The 13,047-nt window shown below is 36.4% G+C and overlaps 1 protein-coding gene across 4 annotated transcripts in view; it reads left to right on the forward strand.

Moving 5' to 3' along the window:
* Positions 1 to 639: 639 nt before the first annotated feature.
* The window catches only part of LOC138940457 (ankyrin repeat domain-containing protein 50-like), a 74,030-nt gene continuing 61,622 nt past the window's right edge, over positions 640 to 13,047 (forward strand). For all 4 annotated transcript variants that reach the window (XM_070309367.1, XM_070309366.1, XM_070309368.1 and 1 more), the window contains exon 1: positions 640 to 1,240. The gene's annotated coding sequence lies outside the window, so the exon portion shown is untranslated. The remainder of the gene's footprint in view (positions 1,241 to 13,047) is intronic.

The raw sequence follows: 13,047 nt of genomic DNA on the forward strand, positions 1-13,047 counted from the left end.
CCTGATTGTAAACAAAGTTACGTGATTTGTCACGCATAAATTTATGAGATAGATTCCGGTTTTAGACTCCTCCTCCCCCAAAATAAATTTAGAAAGATAGAAAAAGATTATACATTATCTACACATTTTGCGTACAAAATTTAAGAAGCGCATCATTTTATATATAAGCATCACGGAGAAAAGATATAGACACGATGGAGGGGTAAGGAGAATCGAAGAAGAAAAGAAGAACGGTACACCGAGACGATTACGAGAAGGATCGAAAAGACGTAATACAAGGATAAAAAAAAGAGGATAAAGAGAGAGGAAAAAAGGATGAAAGCTCTTTAACCAGAGTGCTCTGAACGACAGGTGAATTCTTTGGTTAGGGTAGAGAGGCTACGATTTCTCGAGAGGAGAGGAACGAAGGGAGAGAAAGAGGGATGGAGAGAAAGAACGTCGTTTGTGGCGGTGATCGAGAGAGACGAGACAGGGACGAGAAGTAGGCGACGATGTGTGACGAACGAAGGCACGAAGGTACACGAGCGCAGAGTCAGCGCTCGGAGTGTGTGTGATGGTGGTGGGGAGGTAAGCGTCGGCAGAGTGGGGGAATCGGAGAGGGGATAGGAAGAGAAGGGGACGAACACGCCGGCGCCTCAGTATCGCGGTGTCTATCGAGGTATTCGTTTCGCGGTTAAATTACAACCTCGGAGACAAAAGACTCTTTTTTTTTTTTCCGTTTTAGCTTGACCATCCATTTTCGGGAAATTCGTGCATAGAAAGAGAGAGAGAAGGAGAACGCCATTTCGATCGTTCGCGTTCATCCTTTCTCTCGTTTTTTCGCGATGTCGCGTCGTTTTTACGACGAGCAAGGCTAGCCAACCGCGACTGAGCCGGCCGTCTTTCTCTCTCTCTCTCTCTCTCTCTCTCTCTCTCTCTCTCTCTCTCTCGCGTTCGACGAAGAGGGACGATATCGGGACTGTACCAGCTGTGTGACGCGGTCGGGGCGAGTGTATGCGTGCTGTGTTCTCTCGGTTGTATCTTCTTGTTTTGTGCGCGGCTCGCGAATCGAGTTTTGCTTTCGCGCTCGCCGGTTCTCGTTTCCTTCTTGTGTGCACCGATGTTTTCTCCCCCGTGGCCCCGTTAACGCGAGGGAACAAAGGGAAACGAGACAAGCGAGACTCAACGGCGGACAAAAGGGAGAAGAGAACTACGTACGTGTAGAGACGTCGTATCGATCGAGAGCCGGAGCTAACTTCACGTGAGTCGTTGTGTTTTGTATTACTGCGAATAAAGAAATCAATCACAATCAATGTCTTCCCGTGACGCGGACGAAGGAGGAGACGCGAATGTGCTCCTCCCCTCCATTCCTCTCTGTCATCCGGTTCATCACGTCAGCTCCGTCGAAGGAAAATTATTAGAACGAATCTCGCACACGTGTGCTTGACGTAACGTAATCGAAATAATCGTATGCTCGAGGAAATAGCCGCGATTATTCAATCACTTTCGTCCGCGACTGTGTTTACATTCCAAAATCAAGCTTCGATGTTTACATTCCAAACTAACTTACGATCACACTGCTCGTTGCCTGCTTGCTGTCTGTTTACTTTCTTTTTTTCTTTTGGAAGGGGTGGGGGGAGGGGAAGGCGACGCGCTGTAAGCTTGATATTATGTTTGAAACGCGATAAAACATTTTTATTGTAATCTTTCGATATATGTAATACGTTGTATATCTCAATATTTCTATTTCTAGACTTTCTTGCTATTTTCGAGAGATAATCGTATCTCACTCTCGTAACTGGTGAATCTAATTTTATACTGTTCTTTGTTTGTTTAAAACGTACAATACAAGCACAATATATGTATAATTGCATAATATATAAATGTACTTACTTTATTAAAAAGCTTATTTTGCAATTATTTAAATTGATAAGAAATTTTCCAATATATTTAAATGATATGAAGAATTTCATTAATTCTCGAGCATTATTTCAGCATTAAAGGAATGCGGGTGTAGGCAATATTATCAATCATATTACAAATTATACATGATAAATGATTTATAACGATAGAAAAATCATTAGAAAAAAATATTTTTTACATACACATATTACAAAATACAACGATGGTTACATAATGTAATATAAATATTATTACAGATATCTATAATAATATACTCATCAATTGTTTATTAATTTACTAACTTTATTGAAAAGAGTTTATATAAATTGATATATTTGTTTAATGATATAGAAATTTGTAATATTGTATCCTCTCTCAACAATATATCGAAATTATTTACAGGATAATTAATCGCATAAATTTTATTGCAATTGTATAAGACATAAGCACAGTAAGTAGAGGAAATCATTCGAGGATTATTGAATAAAAGAAATGTTTTTTGTGTATGTGACGGACAGATATTCCATATATGCCTCGTTTTCTGTTTATCGGATTACTTTTTAACAAGTTCTTTGATTAAAATTTCAAGTTGAATTTTCTCTCGATAAATATATCGAGGCATAAAATTTCATCGAAATTTTATGCACGCACGTTCGGAATTTTCTCGCGAACGCACATTCTCCGTATTCTCTTTCGCTTTATCGTTATTAACGGTTATAACATTTGTGCCGGACGAATTTGCACGTGCTCCTCATTCGCGAAAGCCGCCGATGATATACAGGGTGTAACAGAGCGCCCGTGTCAGTAGTTTTTTTTGAGGAAACAACGCATTTTCGTGAAAAATGTTTCATGCAAAACTTGTCGAGCTCTAAGTGGCGCGTTATATAATAACATTAGTATGACCTTGAATAGCACCGTCACGGTTACATAAAAATCACTTTGAATTTTTTAAATGGGAATCTCCATTTTTTATTGCATATTCTTATAGCTTACCTCGAGAGCTTGCCAAAACACTATAATAAAGTATTTTCTCATTAAGTACTTTTTGAGTTATTTTATATTTTAATCTGACATATTTTGATATACAAAATTAAATATCTCGTAAAATATTTAGTTTTCGATAATCTTATTGTAATACTTTTATATGTACAGAATAATGAGACAAATCAATTAGTATAAAAAAATAATTGTTTTTAAGAAAATAATGTATTTTTTTAAACAATTTTTTTTTTTTTTTTTTTTGCACTAATTGATTTGTCTCATTATTCTGTACATAAAAATATTACGGCAAGATTATCGAAAATTAAATATTTTACAAGATATTTAATTTTTTATATCAAAATATGTCAGATTAAAATATAAAATAACTCAAAAAGTACTTAAAGAAAAAATACTTTATTATAGTGTTTTGGAAAGCTCTCGAGGTAAGCTACAAGAATATGTAATGAAAAATAGGGGGTTTCATTTAAAAAATTCAAAGTGATTTTTATATGACCTTGACGGTGCTATTCAAGGTCATACTAATATTATTATATAATGCGCCACTTAGAGCTCTACAATTTTTGCATGAAACATTTTTCACGAAAATGCGTGAGTTTTCTCAAAAAACTGCTGATACGGACGCTCTGTTACACCCTGTATATCTTCCAGAGCGATGAAGATTATGCTGCACGACGGGACGTACCGTCGCTAATTAGACATGCGCCCTCGAACTCACGTCTCTGCATAATATCTCCGTGCTTTTATTGCACGTAAAGTCTAATTAAGGTAGCGAAACAAAAGCCACGGTCGACGGTAATGAAGGGATACTTGCCTAGACATGTTTCGATTCAAGCGGCTACGGATATGTTTATTCCTTCGATATCCAACCGAACTCATTCATCCGATATCTCACAAGTAATTTTGCAATTCGATATTTTATCAAGTACTGTGCCTTTATAATACCTACTTGTTTTACAGCTTAACGAACGAAATTGTCAACGCCTCTTTTTATTCAATTTATGCGTTTTAGATCGTAGATAAAATATCGATGAAAAAAAAACACGATACGCGTTCAATGCTTTATTTTGATTCGAGACACTTGACTGTCGACAATATTCGACATTCGAATGATGACATCACTTGTTTGAAGGGTCGGTCGATCAATACTAGCGAGTCGCAGGTTAGGTGCAACTTTCCACATCGCATTTTTAATTCTCTTGATCAATCAACGGAATCGATGCTTTTGACATGTATCGCGTTTAGTAAACTGGTATCGGCGGATATTTATTTAGTAAAATTCTGCAGGCTCGAAACGTTGCGAGATAAGATCAAAGCTTTTCGAAATTATTTTAATAACCTTCTGTAAATTTTAATATTTAATCTCTATAAATGTAATCTCTTTTAAATTTATTTTATATAGTAGTGAAAATTTTTTTGGATATAATTCTTACATTTTTCTAAAAACATTTAGAAAAAGAAAATCAAAATAGCTTGAATTAATTAATATCTTACAATTGCATGCATAGTTTGTTATTTCAAAGACTTGGTTCAAGATAGAATAGCTTTGTTACGAGTCTTTGTTACGATTTTTTGCATTTCATATCTGCTGCAGACAGCATGATATTGAAACAAAAGTCAGCGATATTAAAAGTAAAAGCAACGTTTCCAGAGAGATAAGCGTCAAATAGATGCTGTAAAAAAGGAATGTGCTTCTTTATCAACCGGTGAATAAAACTATTTTTAAATATATATTTATTAAAACGTGCTTCAACTTACAATTTGTGTTAGCTGCCAATGTGTTTTGCTGATAACATTTTTTTCTGTGAAAGTAAAGTGAAAAATAAAAAGAAACGAATATGGAAAGCAATTTAAAAGGATATTTTTTTCTTTAACTTTCCAGAGTTTTGATTTACGGAATTTTTTTTTATATTTATATTTATAAAGTAATTAAAATAATGTAGAATATGAAAAAGAAGAAATTTTTAGAAAAATTTGATTTATATTAAAGATCTCTTTTTCCTTTTAATATTTATCGTTTCACTATCTTAAATAAAACGCACAATATGTTTTGGAACGATTTAATGAAACAATTAGAAATTTATTATTTAACGATTGCAGTTCATGATATTGTGAATTTCCGGTAAAGTGGGGCATCATTCTCATCTTTGTTTAAATGAAAAGAAAAAGAGAAAGTTATATGAAAAGTGCAAAGTACTACGCATTACTCTTTGCGCAGATGGTACATTCGCATAGTATTTTATCTGGGAACGTAACAGGCGCATTCAACATTAATTCTCTCAACATTCTCCATTAAACTTGCGAATAGTCCAAGCAAGTTTGCTATCTTAACAGAACTTTTAATGAAATCTTTTAACGTAAAACGCGTTTATATCCTCAGCGAAATAATCGCGTATTGTACGAAGGTGGTAAACACTTTGAGGGTATTTTGCGCGAAATATCATGTAACACCGTAAATGCATCCTACATTACGAAATTTGGCACGATTACGATAACTACGGCCCCCTATTTGAAAGGTTGTTTCTGAAAGCATTTTTGAAGAGAAACACGAGAAAAATAGTAAAAAAATTTTCCGACCGATAGCTTTCGAGATATATCACTTTAAAGTATTGGACATGATAATAAAACGTTACAAAACGGACCCAATGACTTTGACCTTGACATATATTGTGAAGGTCATTGTCGCGAGTATCTTCCATGTGTAGCTTAAAATCATGCAAGAATAACCCAAACCAAATTTTCGTTTCGAATCTAACCCAATCCACCCACACAACAATTATAGGATGGACCTCGCTTCACGTTGTAAAGTATATGCGTGGATACAGTGGGTTTCGCCCCCCCCCCCCCTTTACAGGGGGCTCCATTTCCGAAAAAATATAACCTAACCCAAATCTATTTCTGATTTAAAACTAAAATTTGGTTTGAGTTACGTTATATAATTTAAAACAAATTTTCGTTTCGAATCTAACCCAATCCACCCACACAACAGTTATAGGATGGACCTCGCTTCACGTTGTAAAGTATATGCGTGGACACAGTGGGTTCCGTCCCCTCTTTCTCTATGGGGGGGGGGGGTTTCACTTCCGATAGATATAACCTAACCCAAACCTATTTCTGATTTAAAACTAAAATTTGGTTTGAGTTACGTTATATAATTCAAACCAAATTTTCGTTTCGAATCTAACCCAATCCATCCACATAACAATTATGGGATGGACCTCGCTTCACGTTCTAAAGTATATGCGTGGATACAGTGGGTTTGGCACCCCCCTCCCCCCCCCCCCCTTTACAAGGGGCTCCATTTCCGAAAAATATAATCTAACTCAAACCTATTTCTGATTTAAAACTAAAATTTGGTTTGAGTTACGTTATATAACCCAAACCAAATTTTTGTTTCGAATCTAACCCAATCCACCCATACAACATTATAGGATAGACCTCGCTTCACGTTGTAAAGTATATGCGTGGACACAGTGGGTTCCGCTCCCCTCTACGGGGGGTTCCACTTCCGAAAGATATAACCTAACCCAAACCTATTTCTGATTTAAAACTAAAATTTGGTTTAGGTTACGTTATATAACCTAAACCAAATTTTCGTTTCGAATTAAACTTTAACTTTAAATATCTCAAAAGTTATAAGAGACCGCCGATTAAGTTATAAGGAAAAGTTACTCAGGATCATGATCTTGACAACATATGTCAAGGTCAACATCATTGGGTCCGTTTTTATAAAGTTTTATTATCATATCTAATACGTTGAAGTGACATATCTCGAAAACTATTGGCTGGAAATTTTTTTTACTATTTTTCCCGTGTTCCTCGTCAAAAATGTTTTCAGAAACGACCTTTCAAATAGGGGGCCGTAATTATCGTAATCATCCCCGAAATTTTATACGGTGAGAATAATGCCTTAATGCAATTCGCCAATCATCCGCGATATCTGAATTATGCAATAGAGTTGAAAAATTTGATCGGTTGATTTGGTGGATCGAGATATCATCTTTATCGCGCGTCGATCGACAGTGAAAATTAATACCGACACTTGAAAAGTTGAATAGCAAAGTTTCGAATATAAATCTCGTACTTTTGGCGCACAGTCCTCTCCTCGTCGTATTTTCAAACGCATATATAACTTATGGACATTAGTCATTGATATAATCGATCTCGGCGGTGCGGTAACTAATCTCGCGTGACGTACCACGACCGTCGAGCGTAACGTAAATTTATCGTTAGCTAATTAGCCATTCTGTCGTTCGTTCTCTCTCTCCGTTGCACCCGGATAGAATTTCTGTGTTAATTCGATGCATCGGCGAATGCCTCCCACGAATTTGCCGGATCGTATTTCCAGAAGATCGATCTGTCTATCGCGAAACCATGATATTTCATTGCAAATACCATTTCATGAAAACATGATGTTCCTCAATCGCGAATCGAAACGCGAACGAGAATTTATTTGTGTTTAAGAAAATTAATGCGTAATATAAAGTAGATTTTATTTTATAGAAATATGTTTAATTTAGAATTTATGAGCGTCGGTAAATTTCGCAAAGTTATGGAAAAAGTTAACGTAAGCGAGCTTCTACTCGGGTCCATCCCGAGTTGGGATTTGGCTTTTGTTACGGAAAGCCCTTTATAGCGCCCGCGCGCGGATAGTGTTTCTCAATTCATAATAGTCGGAGGATGTAGCTCCTCGTGTATTCCGCGGTGCTGACCCATACCCTAGGGTGCTACCACCAGAGTTGCAAGACAGGTAGTGACGTCATCGACCCAGCTGCTTCTCTCTTTTGTGCTCGTCTTTCTTCTCTACAAGATGTTCGCCGCGTCTATAGCGAGTTTAATAGCTCGAAGTTTATTAAACGTAATACGTGAACATGCACATGTTAGCGAAATATTATTCCAAAGAGGAGAAAAATGGAGAATCTTTTTTTCCAATTGTCGGATTTATATTTTATACAGATTATTAAAGATATGTATATGTGTGTAGAAAAGAATATATGATTTATATATATTGGATGATTGCATAAGTTCGTGCCCGATTTTCATAGATGGCATTAAGTTACTGCATGGCGGAGTTCTATTGTTTTCGTGTGGTAATTGTTGCTTACACCGAATAGATGACGTTGTCTTATGTCAATTTAGCGTCAGACATTGTTCAGATAAGTCCATTTGTGCATAAGAGAAATCATTAAAAATGGAGAACGAAAGGTGCATTTGCGGCATGTAATGCTATATGAATTTCGGAAAGGCGTGAGTGTTGGGATTGCACAAAAAAATATTCAAAGAGTTTATTTGGACCGCGCTCCTGCTCTCCGAACAGTCAAAAAGTGGTTTGGCAGATTTCGAAATGGTGATTTCAACATGGAGGATCAACCCCGCTCTGGACGGCCTTCTGGCATCGATGATGACATTGTGCATGCCTTAGTGGAAAGAAACCTAAGGATTACAACTGAGGATATTGTTGAGAGGCTGAACATTGATAATTCAACCGCTTTTCGTCATTTAAAAAAGCTTGGATACATTTCCAAGCTTGATACGTGGGTGCCGCATCTCCTGACTGAAAGGAATAAGCTGCAAGAAAACTGCAGGAGTTGCAATGGGAAATTCTGCAGCACCCGCCATATTCTCCAGATATTGCGCCTTCAGATTTTTATCTGTTCCGGTCTTTGCAGAATAGTTTAAATGGCAAGAATCTCAATTCCGAGGAAGATGTCGAAAACCACCTTACAAACTTTTTTCAAGAAAAACCAAGTTCTTTCTTCAAAAATGGAATCGTCAAGCTTATAGATCGTTGGAAAACCATTGTAGAAAAGAATGGAGACTATATAATTGATTAATAAAAGTGTTATCTCTAAAATATAATCTATTGAAGTTTATATTTAAATCGGGCACGAACTTATGCAATCACCCAATACATACAGGATGTAACAGAGCGCCCGTATCAGCAAGTTTTTGAGGAAACAATGCATTTTCGTGAAAAATGTTTCATGCAAAAGTTGTAGAGCTCTAAGTGACGCATTATATAATAATATTAGTATGATCTTGAATAGCACCGTCAAGGTCGTATAAAAATCACTTTGAATTTTTTAAATGGAACCCCCTATTTTTCATTACATATTCTTGTAGTTTACCTCGAGAGCTTTCCAAAACACTATAATAAAGTATTTTTTTATTAAGTACTTTTTGAGTTATTTTATATTTTAATTTGACATATTTTGATATAAAAAATTAAATATCTCGTAAATTATTTAGTTTTCGATAATCTTGCCGCAATATTTTTATGTACAGAATAATGAGACAAATATAACTTGAGAACTTGTATGTTATATTTATATGTTTGAATATTTATCTTTTCTTCTGTGCTCTTTCTCTTCTCTCTCTCTCTCTCTCTCTCTCTCTCTCTCTCTCTCTCCCTCTCTCGCAAAGATAAAAATTGAAAAACTGTTCTGTACTAGTATGATATACATATTTTATTCGAATATTTAATTGCAAAAATCTCTCTCTCCCTCGCATAATATAATTCTCCAATATATATTTATAAAGTATTTTTAATAGGAATTTTATCTTAACTTATTTTGTGTATGTATGGTCATTAAAATCGAAATATATATATATATATATTTTTTTTTTAAATTTTAATTTGGTAAATCATCGGTAACCATCTGTTGTACAAGCCAGTTTCCGAAACTATAGGTTTTACACTGAACAAGTCTGATACGCGCGTGAAAATACATTTATGCAATGAGGAACGATGGGATGGTCGTGAGCAAAGTTTACCATGTAACCATCTATTTGTGGTGAGTGGTATGTAACTTTGGTATAACTATTAGCAAGTAAGTATACATAAATTAGATCGCCGTTCCTCAAGTTTAAACATCACCGAGACTTTGTGATTTGCAAACATTTTCAGATTCTGATGTACTCTCGAAAATTTACAATATCGATCGGTCCAGCAGATTTACCACATGATGTACATTAAGGATACCGAAATTCAAATTTTTTTTTTTTTTCTGGAGAATTAAAACTTGGGGAAAAAGAATTACTCTTAACGTAGATTTCTCGAAGTAACGAGGAAGAAAAATTTGTTCCAAATTAGAGAAGCCAGTATCTTTATTAGCGCATCATTCGTATAGAAAATAAAAGAGATTTATTGAATACTTATTATGTTAATTGATGGTAGCGTTTGACGACTTTGGGGCTTTGCCACCTGATACATGAAATGGGCCGATCTGTGTCCGCATATACAGAGAGATACTCGAATCGCGCGATACGATTATTAACGCGGCCTCGCTTGCCCTTATCTCGGCAGTGCACTCGCGTTCGTTGCGTTCTGTATTCGTCATTGCACGTGTCGTACAGGTATAAGTACGAAGATAGTTGTCGCAGTCTCGGCTTCCTAGCGAATTTCCTTCCGGCGGTAGGCAGGTAGCTGCCGCTGCTGCTGCTGCTGCTACTGCTGCTGCACTGCGCAGGGACGTATGTAAGGTATAGCTCTCTCTTGACGTCATTGACCCAGCTACTCGTCCCTTATGCACGTCTTTCCGCAAGAGATATCGCGTGTACCGCGCGTACCGGCACGTAAGGCACGATATGCAAATCGCGCGTACGTATGAAGTTATTACCCGTGCACCGAGATTGTCACGCTTTATATCCTGCGAGGATAAATGCCATATTTTGGAGCAGATTTTTAACGCATTTGCGCTTCCTAGGATAGCGAGAACGTTTCTTTATATATATATATATATAAATTTTTTTTATTTTTTTTTAATTTATTTTTTTCTCTCATAAATTGAAAAATTATCTCGCTTCTGCCGCCTCTTTTCGCGACTCTCCGGGATTTTTAAGATGCGTAATTGCATTAACGTGCAATTTGCAATCTACGCAGAAGATTAAGCTTGCAGGAAAGCTGCTCGTAGGTGTATCGATTTATCGAGAAGCAGAGAGAGACCATTTACGATGTAACGATTACGGATGGTTCGCGATAAAATGTTTACCATCTTATCGCGCGTCAGTGATCGGCGTGAAAAATAACTGTTGGTTCTAAACCTGTCGATATTAAAAGTTACGTGGCACATAGATAAAACGCCAGCGTGATATCGGATCTGTTATACGTTAAAGCATTGAGCAATTCTCGCAATATTTATCTCAACTTCCTCAATCAATGGAAATTTATCCGATACTTTTTTTTTTTTTTTTTTTTTTTTTTTAACGTTTGTCCAGATAGCTCACTTTTAATTCGACGATGTCGAAATTGATGCGTTTCACATTATACTAGAGCGCCATCTTGTTTCTCTCTATAACGGAAAATTAACTAAATAAACATATATCTGTTTTATTTATTTATTTGATTTACTCGATTTTAATTTTGCTTATCGATTTCCTTTTCGTATGGCTACACTAAAATTAAACTTAAGCTGGCCCAAGTGGTTTTTAACGAAACGCAACACATTAATAACGAAACAATACACACTTTCTGTTACCATCGATTGTGCTAAAATGGTTGTGCCAGCTTAATAGATGTCTTTAACCATGTTTAACGATCGCGATGGTATAAGGTACAGTATGGCGGTTTGTTCCATTCGGTAGAGAGAATATAATGCTTTAGTACGCGAATGGGCAAACGTGCGCGGTGTATCGGTTCGCGGTTGGACCGCGCCCTGGAATGTGCGCGAATTTAATATTGGCACGAGCTGATATAACGTATGGGCTATATACAGACCCATATTAAGTTAGCCCCCCCCACCAACGCCAAATTAAATCAAATACATCAAATAATTTAGTGCTAATTAAGTAAAAAAAAAGTTAACCTAAAAAAGTCTAAATAAAATTATATTTTAAGAATTCTGAAGATTAAACAAAAATATTTTTAAATGTCTTTTCCGTAAAATTTACGCTCGAGAGAAAGTCTGCGAAACACCGGAGATATTGTACGTATCTCTCACGTACAGTTACTACGGCTTAATTGATTTTCTTCCTTTTGCTCGTCGAATTAGCTTGGTACCGGTAGATTCGAGAATAGTCTCGCAGATAGAATCGTGCACCTTGCAGATTGCTGGATCGAATCGTATTTTTTCCCGAATTAATGTGGTAATTAAACACGCGTAATTAAACATGCGCGCTTATAGATACACTCGTATCTCATTCCGTAAAGGTACATTCATTTTTCAGTATCGCGATATCAGTTTACCGTGTTTCTCCAACTACTACACTCCGATACGACTGCATAAATATCGGGATTTTATAAGGAAGGATATATTATCATCAAATTGATGCCATGTACAATCTAATCTAACGAGCATATATGTGAACACATGCGTGTCTTTATGCGGCATGCGATAGGGAGAAAATATTATCTAATTTATCATATCGTTATCCTGGTTTTGTCTTGTTTCCACGAATTTTTTTTTTTTTCGTTCCGTGCTTTCTCGAAAAACGGGGAGGGTTTGTGTCAATTCATTTCCTTGAAGAAATATATTAGGTGTACAACTTTGCTTCCGCCGTTTTTTTCCGAAATTCGAGGCTTTATTGTAAAAAACTGGTTATACATTTATCATTCAAAGTATTGTCCACTCCCAATGATCGTGCCAATTCTTTTTGACTTTGACTCGAGTCTTCATTAAGTAATGCCTCCAATTCTGCATCTTCGAAAACCTTCTCTCTTCCACCGCTATGCGGTCTTCGACGTGAAAATCACCGTTCTTGAAGCGTTGAAACCACTCACGACACGTTCTTTCACTAATAGCGGCTTCACCATAAGTATTTGAGAGCATTCGATGAGCCTCAGCCGCAGATTTCTTCATATTGAAGCAGAAAATTAAAACCTCCCGCAAATGACGAGAATTTGGCTCGTAAACCGACATTTTCAATCGAGAATAACTTTATGACGCGGACACAAATCGACTAATGTTTCTATGGGGTTATGTTGACAGATGCCCAAGTTTATCGCATGACGTCTATGATCTATTTATTTCGACCACTATTTACCGCTAAAGCCATCTATAGGAAAACAGCGGAAGCAAAGTTGTACATCTAATACAAAGGTTTTTGTGTTTTGTTTCGTATCTCTTGCATCGCGAACACTCCATCTCAAATTCGATTTATAAAGATTTACAACGTGATAAATAGGAATAGGACGAGTAATAATAACGATGCTATACGCTGGTTATCAAA

The sequence above is a fragment of the Polyergus mexicanus genome, unplaced genomic scaffold (assembly GCF_030449975.1).
Source record: "Polyergus mexicanus isolate NDT 795.1 unplaced genomic scaffold, iyPolMexi1.0 SCAF_17, whole genome shotgun sequence".
Lineage (NCBI taxonomy): Eukaryota > Metazoa > Arthropoda > Insecta > Hymenoptera > Formicidae > Polyergus > Polyergus mexicanus.